This window comes from Salvia splendens, chromosome 6 (assembly GCF_004379255.2).
Source record: "Salvia splendens isolate huo1 chromosome 6, SspV2, whole genome shotgun sequence".
In the NCBI taxonomy this organism is placed as follows: domain Eukaryota; kingdom Viridiplantae; phylum Streptophyta; class Magnoliopsida; order Lamiales; family Lamiaceae; genus Salvia; species Salvia splendens.
The window spans coordinates 21,958,573-21,973,943 of NC_056037.1; the positions used below are offsets into that span (position 1 = coordinate 21,958,573).

At 32.2% G+C, this 15,371-nt stretch overlaps 3 long non-coding RNA genes across 3 annotated transcripts; all 3 read left to right on the plus strand.

Moving 5' to 3' along the window:
• The first annotated feature begins 732 nt into the window (after positions 1–732).
• On the plus strand, positions 733–2,887 carry LOC121807670. The gene is made up of 5 exons (XR_006051990.1): positions 733–870; positions 1,671–1,768; positions 2,071–2,169; positions 2,248–2,317; positions 2,856–2,887. It is a non-coding gene; the product is annotated as an uncharacterized LOC121807670 (long non-coding RNA).
• A 1,530-nt stretch (positions 2,888–4,417) lies between these two features.
• On the plus strand, positions 4,418–5,619 carry LOC121807671. Its single transcript, XR_006051991.1, has 3 exons — positions 4,418–4,485; positions 4,882–5,229; positions 5,525–5,619. It is a non-coding gene; the product is annotated as an uncharacterized LOC121807671 (long non-coding RNA).
• Positions 5,620–5,761: 142 nt separating this feature from the next.
• LOC121807673 lies at positions 5,762–7,380 on the plus strand. The gene is made up of 4 exons (XR_006051993.1): positions 5,762–5,820; positions 6,483–6,578; positions 6,861–6,953; positions 7,303–7,380. It is a non-coding gene; the product is annotated as an uncharacterized LOC121807673 (long non-coding RNA).
• Positions 7,381–15,371: the final 7,991 nt, after the last annotated feature.

Sequence of the window (15,371 nt, forward strand, 5' to 3'; positions counted from 1 at the left end):
AGTGCATAAATAGACTAGAAAGTACTTAGTCGATCAGAAGGTCGAGGGTGGTAAGGGGACTGAGTTCTTAACATAAAAGAAACGGGTGGAAAGGGTGGGAAATTGAAGGCACAAGTCTATTTATTGATTTTGAGCTAGCTTTGCATGATCTTCTGCCTCTTGGTTGTTGCACCTATATTTTTCTACTTATTTAATTCACTCTTTGCTACATTTTGCAGATTTAAAATTAATCTGTTAAATATATTATGTTTTTGTGAGTTATACAGTGCCTGACGTTTTTCTACTTTTTTCTAATCCACTGTTTGCTGTCTTACTGCTTTATAAATAACACATACATAGTATCCTATTTTTCTGTCTCATATGCCTGTACAAATATGTGCTATATTAGTGTTTCTCTGATATATAAACTCCCATTGATTGTCAAATCTTGGCATCTTAATATCTGTTTTTACAGGCTCATTCCCAAGTACTTACTAAACACATTTCCTTTTTTACTTTGGCATTAGGTTTGTTGTACTTGCATCTGAAAAAAGAAATCATGGGTCTTGGAAGCTGGTTGAGCAGTCAATTGGGTCTACAACAAATGTTTATAGCATTTACCGCACAATAAGCATTGCAATATCTGCACTTTGAGAAGATTTTTCCTTTTATACATATGCAGTTTTCAGTTTCTCATTTTGCCGTACTGTTAACATGGACAATTGTTTTGTTTAGGTTCTTGCATTGCTGATGTTTGGTATAGATTCAAGAGAGTTAAATGCTCCCTCCGAGGAAAGTTACCCGAAGGGCCAACTGGAACGTAATACAAAGCGCTTGGCAGATGTCGTCTCAGATGCTTCAAATTTTCAGTCATTCATTATGATGAACTTTGTTTGCTTTCCATCTGTACAACTAATTTTAAAATCTTATAGAGTGCTATAGATTTCATGGTAAGGTTTCATGATTGAAGGTCGAAAAGACTTAAAGCATGATATCTGAGTTTCTTAGAAAATATCTTTGCTTATGTGAACACAGTAATGATGTGCCTGAAGAGATTTTGAGATCAAATTGCTTGTTTTAACAAATGGATGCTAATTTTATGAAATTTAATTTCAAATGAAAAGGTAAGAGTTTGAGCACCTGCAATAACTTAGACTTAATGATCACCTCCATGCTTATCTTATCTTGAATGTTTGTACTATGTAGTCTGGGGACAATCTTATTTGTATTTTGCATGTTATTTGCTGGTAAATTTCTTTACTTAAACCAAACCAACTAATTTTTTTTTGCTGGTATTTTGTGAAATGGAATAAAGAGGGCTTCCTAAACTGTAGTTGCTATATTCACAAGTCACTTAGCACATAGAATGAGTTTGTAAGTTTACCAGCATATTTTTGTCATTTTGATCGTCTAATTGAAAAACTACCACAAACTGTTCAAGTGACTTCATTTCCTCAATTGGTTTTTGTCATTCCAAAGAGATACAAATGATTAGTAAGAAGAGTTTAAGCTATTTGTCAATGTATGATGGTCAGTTATTTTTTTCATCTGACGTTTTTGTCTCAAGAGTAAATGGAAATTGGTATGCTATACTATACACATCAATTCTTTTGATTCATCAATTGGTATAATCTTTTCTCAAGGAAATAGTGCATTTTTTTTTCTGACCCTACAAATGTGTTCCTTCATAGGGAAGCTTTAGCAACAATCTTTCTACTCCCTCTGGAGAGTTTGTATCTGGCTGGTGCTCGTCTAACATTCTAGTTTGTGAAGAGGATGCACCATTAAAGTATGTATTATCTACATCATCTTAATAATTCTTATTTCACCAAATTAGTCAGTTACAACTATTGCGTGGGTCTTAAACACCCTATATCGCCAATGTATAAATTTGAATTCACCCCTTGCTGTGTACCTCGTTCATCTAATGCTCATCAGAGAATGTCTTTGTTGATTAAAGTGATTGCAAACCTTCATTGCTTTGTTCCTGATGTATACCAGAATAAAATGATTTAGTAATTTTCGGTTTCAATCAGGGTATGCTGCTTGATAGTAATGTTTAACAAGTAATAACATTTGTTTCAATCCCAGATGAGAAGGATCTGTTTCTCAACATGTTCATTCGGGTCATAGAGAAGGACTATTAGAAACTGTCAGATGGGAAAGTGTCCACAGTTAGCAATAACTTGTGTATGCCTGCTTCTAATTCTTCCCTTGGTTAATCAAGTAGTAGTACATATCTATATTCTAATACTCTATTGCATGTAGGTTCACTGTTATGTCATGCATAGTCTTTAGTTCCAGGATTTTTGAATGAAGATGATGTACAACTGCTGAGGTAATTTGAATATATGCCTTCCTTCCATGTTGTAATCGGACATTGATTATTTCTTCACGTCCTATATTTCTTATTTTGCAATTTAGATAATGAAACATTCTAGCAGATGGTCACAGTGCTGCTTCTTGTAGCTGCACTTTATTTTTTCTTTAATAAACTTGCTTAACTCACCATAGTTATTCATTATGTGCATGATTGCATTCTCTATTTTTTTAAGTACTGCCTGCTTGTTTCGGAAAATCTAAGATTGACAATCTTCTTTGCTCGGGGTCATCTTATGTAACTTTTTATTTATGATTTGCAAATGATTCACACTGTTTTTGTAAGAGATCATCTTATGTAACTTTTCTGGTGTTGTAGTACTTTCCTTTTCTAGTGATGATAAAAGAAAACAAAAGAAATTCTCTTTTTTCTATGATATAAAACTTTTCCTTCCTTTCACTTAAGATTTGAAAATCATGTTAAAAACCACGTTTAAATAACACTTAATTTGCTTGGGGTCTTATATGATATGCAAATGATTCAAACTGTTTTGTAGGGAATACGCTTCATAAAAAGGAATTTTAGTGCAAGAAATGGAAGGTAGGAAGGTAAGACTGATCTTGTAAAGATGACAAGCAAAATGGTAGTATATATTTAAAGAAAACAATTTAATCGATCACTCAAAATTAAATGTTGGAATGTTTCGAAGATGATCTAAATTGACAGAGTATTATGTTTTTTTATTCTGATAAAGATATAATGGTAGAGGTTTGTTTTCAGCATTTTGGTATGCGAGAAGGAACCAGTTTCCAGCAGGTGGGAAATCCGAGCTTTTATTGTAGTCGTCAAATCCTGGGTCTTGTGAATGTGCTTATTTGTCTAAGTTGCTTGAGGGCGAGCAAGACTTCTGTTTTGGGGGGTATTTGATGTGTGTGGTTAATTTAACTTGTTATTATACAATGGATGGAATGGAGGGTAGCATACTACTACTCCAGTTCAATTTTGACCACCTCATTATTAACTCCAGTGAGTTGAAGGGTATAAAGCTTCAACTAATATTTGTATTTTTATAAACCTAACTTTAGTTCGATATTTAGTGTGTCATTTCATACTAAAGCCATCAATGAAGAACTACTGCAAAATCTTTCTGATGCTCTACACTTGTCGGTACCTGATAAAATTAGGGTTGGACTTCTTTGTCTAATTTTGAAGAACACGATATCTTCACGATACCAGGATGTGTGGTTAGTTATTCTCTTCTTTGTACATACATTTAGATATAATTTTTTGTTTAGTTGTAGGAAGTGGAATACATACAACAGTCTATTATTTTTGTATCCTTGGAATTCTTCTACCTGTTGCACTAAACCGGTAACCCTTTTCTTGGTTGTATGCAGGAAAGAATTTCTGTCTGATTTAGATTACTGAGCTGTCTGCCAATTCTGCAGCGTTTGAGGCTACTGATATAATTTAGCATATTCTCGTGTCACTCTTAGTCGATTTGAAGGCCTCTCTAAGCATTTAGATTCATTCTACTTGAAGGCCTCTCTAAGCATTTAGTTTCATTTTTTCAAAATGTTATCTCTTGTGCAACTAATGTGTTTTCTATGACAGTTCCTAGTACATAAATAGAGTAGAATGTACTTGGTCGATCTGAAGGTCGGGGGTGGTAGGTGGAGTTTTTAACTTATAAGAAACGGGGGGAAGGTGTGGAAAACAAAAGGCAAAAGTCTATTTATTGGTTTTTTACCTTGCTTTGCGTGGTCTTCTGCTTCCTGGTTGTTGCGCCTATATTTTTATATTTATTTTATTCATTATTTGCTGCCTTTTGCAGCTAATTGTTGAACTGTTACATATATTAAATTTTTGTTTGTTATACTGTGACTGACGTTTTCATCTTTTTCTAATCCACCTTTTGCTACCTTGCAGCATAATTAATTAATACATACTTAGCATCCTACTTTTCTTTGTCTATGCCGTGTACAAATATGTGCAATATTAGTGTTTCTTTGATATGTATACCCATCGATTGTCAAATCTTGGCTTCTTAATATATCTGTTAACTATACACATTTCCTTTTTTACATTGGCATTTAGTTTGCTGTACTTGCATCTAAAAAGAAATCATGGGCCTTGGAAGCTGGTTGAGCACCCAATTAGTGTCATGTAAAGATACTTTCTATGAGGTTAGTGTTGCCACTACTGTGGGGTGACTGAATTTTAATATTCTTGCAATGCCGGAATGGAAACTGCAGCTTGTTGTTACTATGTAGTAAATACTTCAATTACAATGGGTGGAATCTAGCCTACTTCGATTTCTATATATTTAGTCAAGTTCCTCAACAATTTAATTTGACTTAATATCTCTTATATGTCAGTTAAGCAGTTTAATACGTAGTCTACTATATTTGAGTTTGTTATCTTTACTGTCCGTTTGATGATTATGAATGATACAACAAATTTTGGTTTACAAATTAGTAGCATTGTAAAATACTATTCAACCTTACTATGTTAGTTGAATGTTACCCTGTTATAATCAGTTTGTCTATAATGTTTATCCTTTGTGAATGCTTCTGCTTCAGGATCAGTCATTAAACATCAATGTGTGACTCACCGTACATAGGGTATTGCTTTACGTGCTATTTTAGATGCTTTGAGGAAGCCTGCAGATTCAGAAGTTTGTTCCTTCCTAGTTTATCAGTTAATGTTATTATTGTGAATTTCAGTTTTACCTTGGATTTATAACATTCTGATGTTTTCCTTTGAGAGTATGGCATTGGAGCAGAGTGTGGACCATCTCATTGAGTGGCCACAGTATAGAGAGGGCACTCAACAGCATTTCAGCGGCTTATACCCAACCTGATGGTGGCCATAGTGCCAATACTGCTCACCGACGCGGTCATATTCAATCTTCAGCTCCACATATAGAGGTATTAAACATGTTATTTTATCTTCCTGTTAAGTAGTTGAACCAGCATATGAGAAACATATTACTATTTCTTAGAAAACATGACAAAAGTGCTATCTCGATGTCATCATTCAAATCGTCTTCCCACATGCCTATATGTGGTTTCTGGTTTCACCTTGTCTATGTGGTTGTGGATAATACTTCTACTCCAAGTGATTTGCGTGAACTCATGATCACTACAATTTTGTCCTTTTGGTTTCAAATTGCACGCCCACAATTTTCTCTGATTGGACCCAACAACATTTTGTGTCGATTAGCAATTCCCTCTTCGATCCCACTGCAACAGAGACCACCAAGTTCTCTGAGTTCACTCCTAATTACATGAAGCCATCACAACACACCTACCCTTCCTAAGGCAAGTAATAGTGTCTTTGTATACTTTGATGTAGTTGACTTGATACTTTTTCTATTTTTACCTTGTTTTGACTGTATTTTTGAGAGCTATCTACTCAAACCCACAATGCAGTCACTAAGTGGTGCTTTGCTATCAATACATCTGCCTCATCGGATTTACCACGGTCGTCTAAATCAACCTCAGCAAGTAAATTATCAGGTTTAACTATTCTACTCTCTCTCGCTGTGTGCTTTATGGATTACATTAACATTGGGACTGGTTTTACAACTATGAGAAGAGAAACTCCCGTAGAGGTGATTGGATGTAGCTGTCTTATAAATTTTAAGTCTCTGTTTACACGTTATCTTGATCCTTTTGGGTTTCCCATGCTTTTACTCAGGATTTTCTTCCTTGTTATGAGTTAGCAATTACAAGTTCTATTAATAGCACATTTAACTTTATCCCACTAGTTAACTAAAATCTCACACTTCTGAATTCTTTCTCAATTCCCGGTTACTTTCTCGTTTTCCTTTTCCCCTTTTGTTTCTTTATTATTTGCTTTCGTCCCTGTGACATATTTATTAATTAAGGAGTAGTGGGGCAATGGAGGTGTTCTGATTTTGGTTCAGACCGTCAAGAACTTAAAAGTTATCGTCTCTGAAAATATTTCCTTATACATGGCTGCTATCTCCCACCTAAAATCTAAAGTTTTATCTATTATGAGTGCACTTTCCAATTAAGATAAGTTGATATATGTCTTTAAATCTTAGAGCTGCTGGTAAAGTTAGCACACCTTAAATTTTTATGTGCTTGTAGTTGTGCTTGGTGGTGTTGTATGAACAGACCCTTAGTTCTTTAAAGTATGAATTTTTCTACTGCAGCTTTTGCAACACTGTGAAGCTGAAAGTGTATCATACCTGGATGAGGTGGCCAGCAACACAGCAACTCAGGATATGGCGCACACTCTTGGACTCGAGGTATTGGTTTCTAAAATCAAAGCATCATACTGTTTTTGTCATAACTGAGAGATACATGTTCATTGCATTTATAATAGAAAAAGATTTCCCAGACCCTTTAGATCTATTGTTACAATTACATTGAAAAAACAAGTTTTGTACTCTGAAAATAAACTGAATTATTTTCCAACTTTTTCTTGTGATTTTTAACTACTTATTAGTAATGCCATGTACTTGTGCTTGGTGTGGTTGTATAAACAGACCCTTAATTCTATAAAGTAAGTGTGATTTTTTCTGCTGCAGTTTTGCAACTCTGTGAAGCTGAAAGTGTATCATACCTAGATGAGTTGGCCAGCAATGGCAACTCAGGATATGGCAAAGTTTGTTGGACTCGAGGTATTGGTTTCTAAAATCAAAGCATCATGCAGTTTTTATCATAACTCTCCTAGAGATAAATAATGTTCATTGCATTTATAATAGAAAAAGATTTCCCAGACCCTTTTGATCTATTGTTACAATTACATTAAAAAACCAACTAGTTTTGTACAACCTTTTCTTGTGATTTTTAACTAATTAGTGATGCATAGCTGCAATTGGTCTATAACATTGTTTGTAGTATTTACTGTACATTAAGCATTGCAATATCTGCACTTTGAGAAAGATTTTGCGTGCTATACATATGAACAGTTGTCATTTTATTCATTTTGCCTTACTTGGTGCTATCATGGTCATTTGTTTTGTATAGGTTCCTGCAATGCGGAAAAAAGCTTGGTATAGATTCAAGACAGTTAAATGCTCCCTCCAATAACTCCCTCCAAGGCAAGTTACCAGATGGGGCAACTTGAGCTTAATACAAAGCTCTCGACAAATGCCGTCTTATATGCTTCAAATTATCTGTCATTCATCATAAAGTGTGTTTATAGGGTTTGTATTTTCTGTATGTATTTTGTGTAGTGCAAGCAGTGTGTAATGTTTTTTTGTATGTATGTGTAAAGTGTGTGTATTTGTGTAGTGCAAACAGTGTGTATATTTTATGTATTTTGTGTACAGTGTATGTACTGCATTGTGTTTTGTTGTGTGCGGACACTATGTGTATTTTGTGTATAGTGTGTGAATTTTACGTGTAATGTATAATATGTTTAGGAATACTTTTTGTAGTGTATGTATACTTTGTGTGAAGTGTGTGCAGGGCATGTATATTGTGTGTATAGTATACATTGAGTAAATTTTGTTACTTTTTTGAAGTGTGTTCAATTTGTTTATTGTGTACGAGTGTATATTTTGGGTATAGTTTAAGTATGATGTACAATATATGTAGTGTGCATCTATGTTTGCAGCGCATGTATTTTATTTATGCGTGCATGTGCAGCGCATGAATTTTGTGTATAGTGTGTGTATTATGTCTATATTGTCTTGCGTGTGTATGGTCTGTATAGAATGTGTGTTTTTTTGTGTAGTAAGCAGCATGTGCGTTGTATGTATATTGTGCGTGGTATATATACTTTGTGTGCAATTTGAACTTTGTGTTATGATATATAGTATGCATATAGTACGTAATGTGTATCAAGTGTGTGTTTATTTTTTATTTAGTGCGTAGTATGTTCATTTTATGTAGTAATAGTGTGTATGTGTTTTATTTATATTGTCTTTGTGTCTTTTTTGTATTGTTTGTAGTATATGCGACGTATTTATAAATTGTGTATTTATAGTGTATAAAGTGTATTTTGTCTATATATTGTGTGTAAAGTGTGTTATTTTCTTTTGTGTGTGTGTGCTTATTTTGTGAATTGCGTACTAGTGTGTATTTTGTGTATAATGCGTGTGGTATGTGCAATCCATTTAGCGTGTAGTTTATTTTATTTATATTGAGTTTATGTATTTTATCGTCCATTTAATGTGTAGTGTATTTTATTTATACTATGTTTAATGTTTATAGTATGTGGTACATATGTACAAATATAGTATTTTATATGTACATTTGTTGTATAGTATTCATTAATATGTGTAGCATATGTATACTAACTGGTGTTTCTATAATGTTTGTATTTTCTGTATTTATTTTGTGTGTAGTGTGTGTGTAGTGATTGTTTAATATGTATGTGTATAAAGTGTGCGTATTTGAGTGTTGTATATACTTTGTACTTTGTGCTATGATGTATTGTATGTATATGTAGTGTGTTTTGTAGTGTGCGGACACTATGTGTATTTTGTGTATAGTGTGTGAATTTTACGTGTAATGTATAATATGTTTAGGAATACTTTTGTAGTGTATGTATACTTTGTGTGAAGTGTGTGCAGGGCATGTATATTGTGTGTATAGTATACATTGAGTAAATTTTGTTACTTTTTTGAAGTGTGTTCAGTTTGTTTATTGTGTACGAGTGTATATTTTGGGTATAGTTTAAGTATGATGTACAATATATGTAGTGTGCATCTATGTTTGCAGCGCATGTATTTTATTTATGCGTGCATGTGCAGCGCATGAATTTTGTGTATAGTGTGTGTATTATGTCTATATTGTCTTGCGTGTGTATGGTCTGTATAGAATGTGTGTTTTTTTGTGTAGTAAGCAGCATGTGCGTTGTATGTATATTGTGCGTGGTATATATACTTTGTGTGCAATTTGAACTTTGTGTTATGATATATAGTATGCATATAGTACGTAATGTGTATCAAGTGTGTGTTTATTTTTTATTTAGTGCGTAGTATGTTCATTTTATGTAGTAATAGTGTGTATGTGTTTTATTTATATTGTCTTTGTGTCTTTTTTGTATTGTTTGTAGTATGTGCGACGTATGTATAAATTGTGTATTTTATAGTGTATAAAAAGTGTATTTTGTCTATATATTGTGTGTAAAGTGTGTTATTTTCTTTTGTGTGTGTGTGCTTATTTTGTGAATTGCGTACTAGTGTGTATTTTGTGTATAATGCGTGTGGTATGTGCAATCCATTTAGCGTGTAGTTTATTTTATTTATATTGAGTTTATGTATTTTATCGTCCATTTAATGTGTAGTGTATTTTATTTATACTATGTTTAATGTTTATAGTATGTGGTACATATGTACAAATATAGTATTTTATATGTACATTTGTTGTATAGTATTCATTAATATGTGTAGCATATGTATACTAACTGGTGTTTCTATAATGTTTGTATTTTCTGTATTTATTTTGTGTGTAGTGTGTGTGTAGTGATTGTTTAATATGTATGTGTATAAAGTGTGCGTATTTGAGTGTTGTATATACTTTGTACTTTGTGCTATGATGTATTGTATGTATATGTAGTGTGTTTTGTAGTGTGCGGACACTATGTGTATTTTGTGTATAGTGTGTGAATTTTACGTGTAATGTATAATATGTTTAGGAATACTTTTTGTAGTGTATGTATACTTTGTGTGAAGTGTGTGCAGGGCATGTATATTGTGTGTATAGTATACATTGAGTAAATTTTGTTACTTTTTTGAAGTGTGTTCAGTTTGTTTATTGTGTACGAGTGTATATTTTGGGTATAGTTTAAGTATGATGTACAATATATGTAGTGTGCATCTATGTTTGCAGCGCATGTATTTTATTTATGCGTGCATGTGCAGCGCATGAATTTTGTGTATAGTGTGTGTATTATGTCTATATTGTCTTGCGTGTGTATGGTCTGTATAGAAAACACGTACTATATGCATACTATATATCATAACACAAAGTTCAAATTGCACACAAAGTATATATACCACGCACAATATACATACAACGCACATGCTGCTTACTACACAAAAAAACACACATTCTATACAGACCATACACACGCAAGACAATATAGACATAATACACACACTATACACAAAATTCATGCGCTGCACATGCACGCATAAATAAAATACATGCGCTGCAAACATAGATGCACACTACATATATTGTACATCATACTTAAACTATACCCAAAATATACACTCGTACACAATAAACAAACTGAACACACTTCAAAAAAGTAACAAAATTTACTCAATGTATACTATACACACAATATACATGCCCTGCACACACTTCACACAAAGTATACATACACTACAAAAAGTATTCCTAAACATATTATACATTACACGTAAAATTCACACACTATACACAAAATACACATAGTGTCCGCACACTACAAAACACACTACATATACATACAATACATCATAGCACAAAGTACAAAGTATATACAACACTCAAATACGCACACTTTATACACATACATATTAAACAATCACTACACACACACTACACACAAAATAAATACAGAAAATACAAACATTATAGAAACACCAGTTAGTATACATATGCTACACATATTAATGAATACTATACAACAAATGTACATATAAAATACTATATTTGTACATATGTACCACATACTATAAACATTAAACATAGTATAAATAAAATACACTACACATTAAATGGACGATAAAATACATAAACTCAATATAAATAAAATAAACTACACGCTAAATGGATTGCACATACCACACGCATTATACACAAAATACACACTAGTACGCAATTCACAAAATAAACAGACACACACAAAAGAAAATAACACACTTTACACACAATATATAGACAAAATACACTTTTTATACACTATAAAATACACAATTTATACATACGTCGCACATACTACAAACAATACAAAAAAGACACAAAGACAATATAAATAAAACACATACACACTATTACTACATAAAATGAACATACTACGCACTAAATAAAAAATAAACACACACTTGATACACATTACGTACTATATGCATACTATATATCATAACACAAAGTTCAAATTGCACACAAAGTATATATACCACGCACAATATACATACAACGCACATGCTGCTTACTACACAAAAAAACACACATTCTATACAGACCATACACACGCAAGACAATATAGACATAATACACACACTATACACAAAATTCATGCGCTGCACATGCACGCATAAATAAAATACATGCGCTGCAAACATAGATGCACACTACATATATTGTACATCATACTTAAACTATACCCAAAATATACACTCGTACACAATAAACAAACTGAACACACTTCAAAAAAGTAACAAAATTTACTCAATGTATACTATACACACAATATACATGCCCTGCACACACTTCACACAAAGTATACATACACTACAAAAAGTATTCCTAAACATATTATACATTACACGTAAAATTCACACACTATACACAAAATACACATAGTGTCCGTCCGCACACTACAAAACACACTACATATACATACAATACATCATAGCACAAAGTACAAAGTATATACAACACTCAAATACGCACACTTTATACACATACATATTAAACAATCACTACACACACACTACACACAAAATAAATACAGAAAATACAAACATTATAGAAACACCAGTTAGTATACATATGCTACACATATTAATGAATACTATACAACAAATGTACATATAAAATACTATATTTGTACATATGTACCACATACTATAAACATTAAACATAGTATAAATAAAATACACTACACATTAAATGGACGATAAAATACATAAACTCAATATAAATAAAATAAACTACACGCTAAATGGATTGCACATACCACACGCATTATACACAAAATACACACTAGTACGCAATTCACAAAATAAACACACACACACAAAAGAAAATAACACACTTTACACACAATATATAGACAAAATACACTTTTTATACACTATAAAATACACAATTTATACATACGTCGCACATACTACAAACAATACAAAAAAGACACAAAGACAATATAAATAAAACACATACACACTATTACTACATAAAATGAACATACTACGCACTAAATAAAAAATAAACACACACTTGATACACATTACGTACTATATGCATACTATATATCATAACACAAAGTTCAAATTGCACACAAAGTATATATACCACGCACAATATACATACAACGCACATGCTGCTTACTACACAAAAAAACACACATTCTATACAGACCATACACACGCAAGACAATATAGACATAATACACACACTATACACAAAATTCATGCGCTGCACATGCACGCATAAATAAAATACATGCGCTGCAAACATAGATGCACACTACATATATTGTACATCATACTTAAACTATACACAAAATATACACTCGTACACAATAAACAAACTGAACACACTACAAAAAAATAACAAAATTTACTCAATGTATACTATACACACAATATACATGCCCTGCACACACTTCACACAAAGTATACATACACTACAAAAAGTATTCCTAAACATATTATACATTACACGTAAAATTCACACACTATACACAAAATACACATAGTGTCCGCACACTACAAAACACACTACATATACATACAATACATCATAGCACAAAGTACAAAGTATATACAACACTCAAATACGCACACTTTATACACATACATATTAAACAATCACTACACACACACTACACACAAAATAAATACAGAAAATACAAACATTATAGAAACACCAGTTAGTATACATATGCTACACATATTAATGAATACTATACAACAAATGTACATATAAAATACTATATTTGTACATATGTACCACATACTATAAACATTAAACATAGTATAAATAAAATACACTACACATTAAATGGACGATAAAATACATAAACTCAATATAAATAAAATAAACTACACGCTAAATGGATTGCACATACCACACGCATTATACACAAAATACACACTAGTACGCAATTCACAAAATAAACACACACACACAAAAGAAAATAACACACTTTACACACAATATATAGACAAAATACACTTTTTATACACTATAAAATACACAATTTATACATACGTCGCACATACTACAAACATTAACCACGGTACAAAAAAGACACAAAGACAATATAAATAAAACACATACACACTATTACTACATAAAATGAACATACTACGCACTAAATAAAAAATAAACACACACTTGATACACATTACGTACTATATGCATACTATATATCATAACACAAAGTTCAAATTGCACACAAAGTATATATACCACGCACAATATACATACAACGCACATGCTGCTTACTACACAAAAAAACACACATTCTATACAGACCATACACACACAAGACAATATAGACATAATACACACACTATACACAAAATTCATGCGCTGCACACGCACGCATAAACAAAATACATGCGTTGCAAACATAGATGCACACTACATATATTGTACATCATACTTAAACTATACCCAAAATATACACTCGTACACAATAAACAAACTGAACACACTTCAAAAAAGTAACAAAATTTACTCAATGTATACTATACACACAATATACATGCCCTGCACACACTTCACACAAAGTATACATACACTACAAAAAGTATTCCTAAACATATTATACATTACACGTAAAATTCACACACTATACACAAAATACACATAGTGTCCGCACACTACAAAACACAATACATATACATACAATACATCATAGCACAAAGTACAAAGTATATACAACACTCAAATACGCACACTTTATACACATACATATTAAACAATCACTACACACACACTATACACAAAATAAATACAGAAAATACAAACATTATAGAAACACCACTTAGTATACATATGCTACACATATTAATATATACTATAAAAAATGTACATATAAAATACTATATTTATACATATGTACCACATACAATAAACATTAAACATAGTATAAATAAAATACACTACACATTAAATGGACGATAAAATACATAAACTCAATATAAATAAAATACACTACACGCTAAATGGATTGCACATACCACACGCATTATACACAAAATACATACTAGTACGCAATTCACAAAATAAACACACACAAAAAAAATAACACACTTTACAAACAATATATAGACAAAATACACTTTTTATACACTATACAATACACAATTTTAACATACGTCGCACATACTACAAACATTAACCACGGTACAAAAAAGACACAAAGACAATATAAATAAAACACATACACACTATTACTACATAAAATGAACATACTACGCACTAAACAAAAAATAACACACACTTGATACACATTACGTACTATATGCATACTATATATCATAACACAAAGTTCAAATTGCACACAAAGTATATATACCACGCACAATATACATACAACGCACATGCTGCTTACTACACAAAAAAACACACATTCTATACAGACCATACACACGCAAGACAATATAGACATAATACACACACTATACACAAAATTCATGCGCTGCACACGCACGCATAAACAAAATACATGCGCTGCAAACATAGATGCACACTACATATATTGTACATCATACTTAAACTATACACAAAATATACACTCGTACACAATAAACAAACTGAACACACTACAAAAATGTCACGACCGCACTTTCTAAGGATAGGAAGCGCGGGGAATCGTGACTAATGGGGGATTTGAGAAGCGGGGAAGAAGGGGGAACAATCAAAAGGAGTACGACATATCGATCAAAAGATGAAATTTACATTTATCAATCAAAGTTTCAAATCCCAAAGGTACATAACGTGAATGACATGGTTTGACAATTCCAAGGAAATCAAGGAAATTCTTATAACTTGGCATAGTGGAAGCATTTGAGAGTTAGCTACTACTATGTATGAAGACACAATAGCAACCAGATCTTTTATTGAATACTGTCTCTGTCCAATGCTCAACATCCTCCGTCCTCCGTCCACGCTCAACCTGCACATAGGGAAAACATATG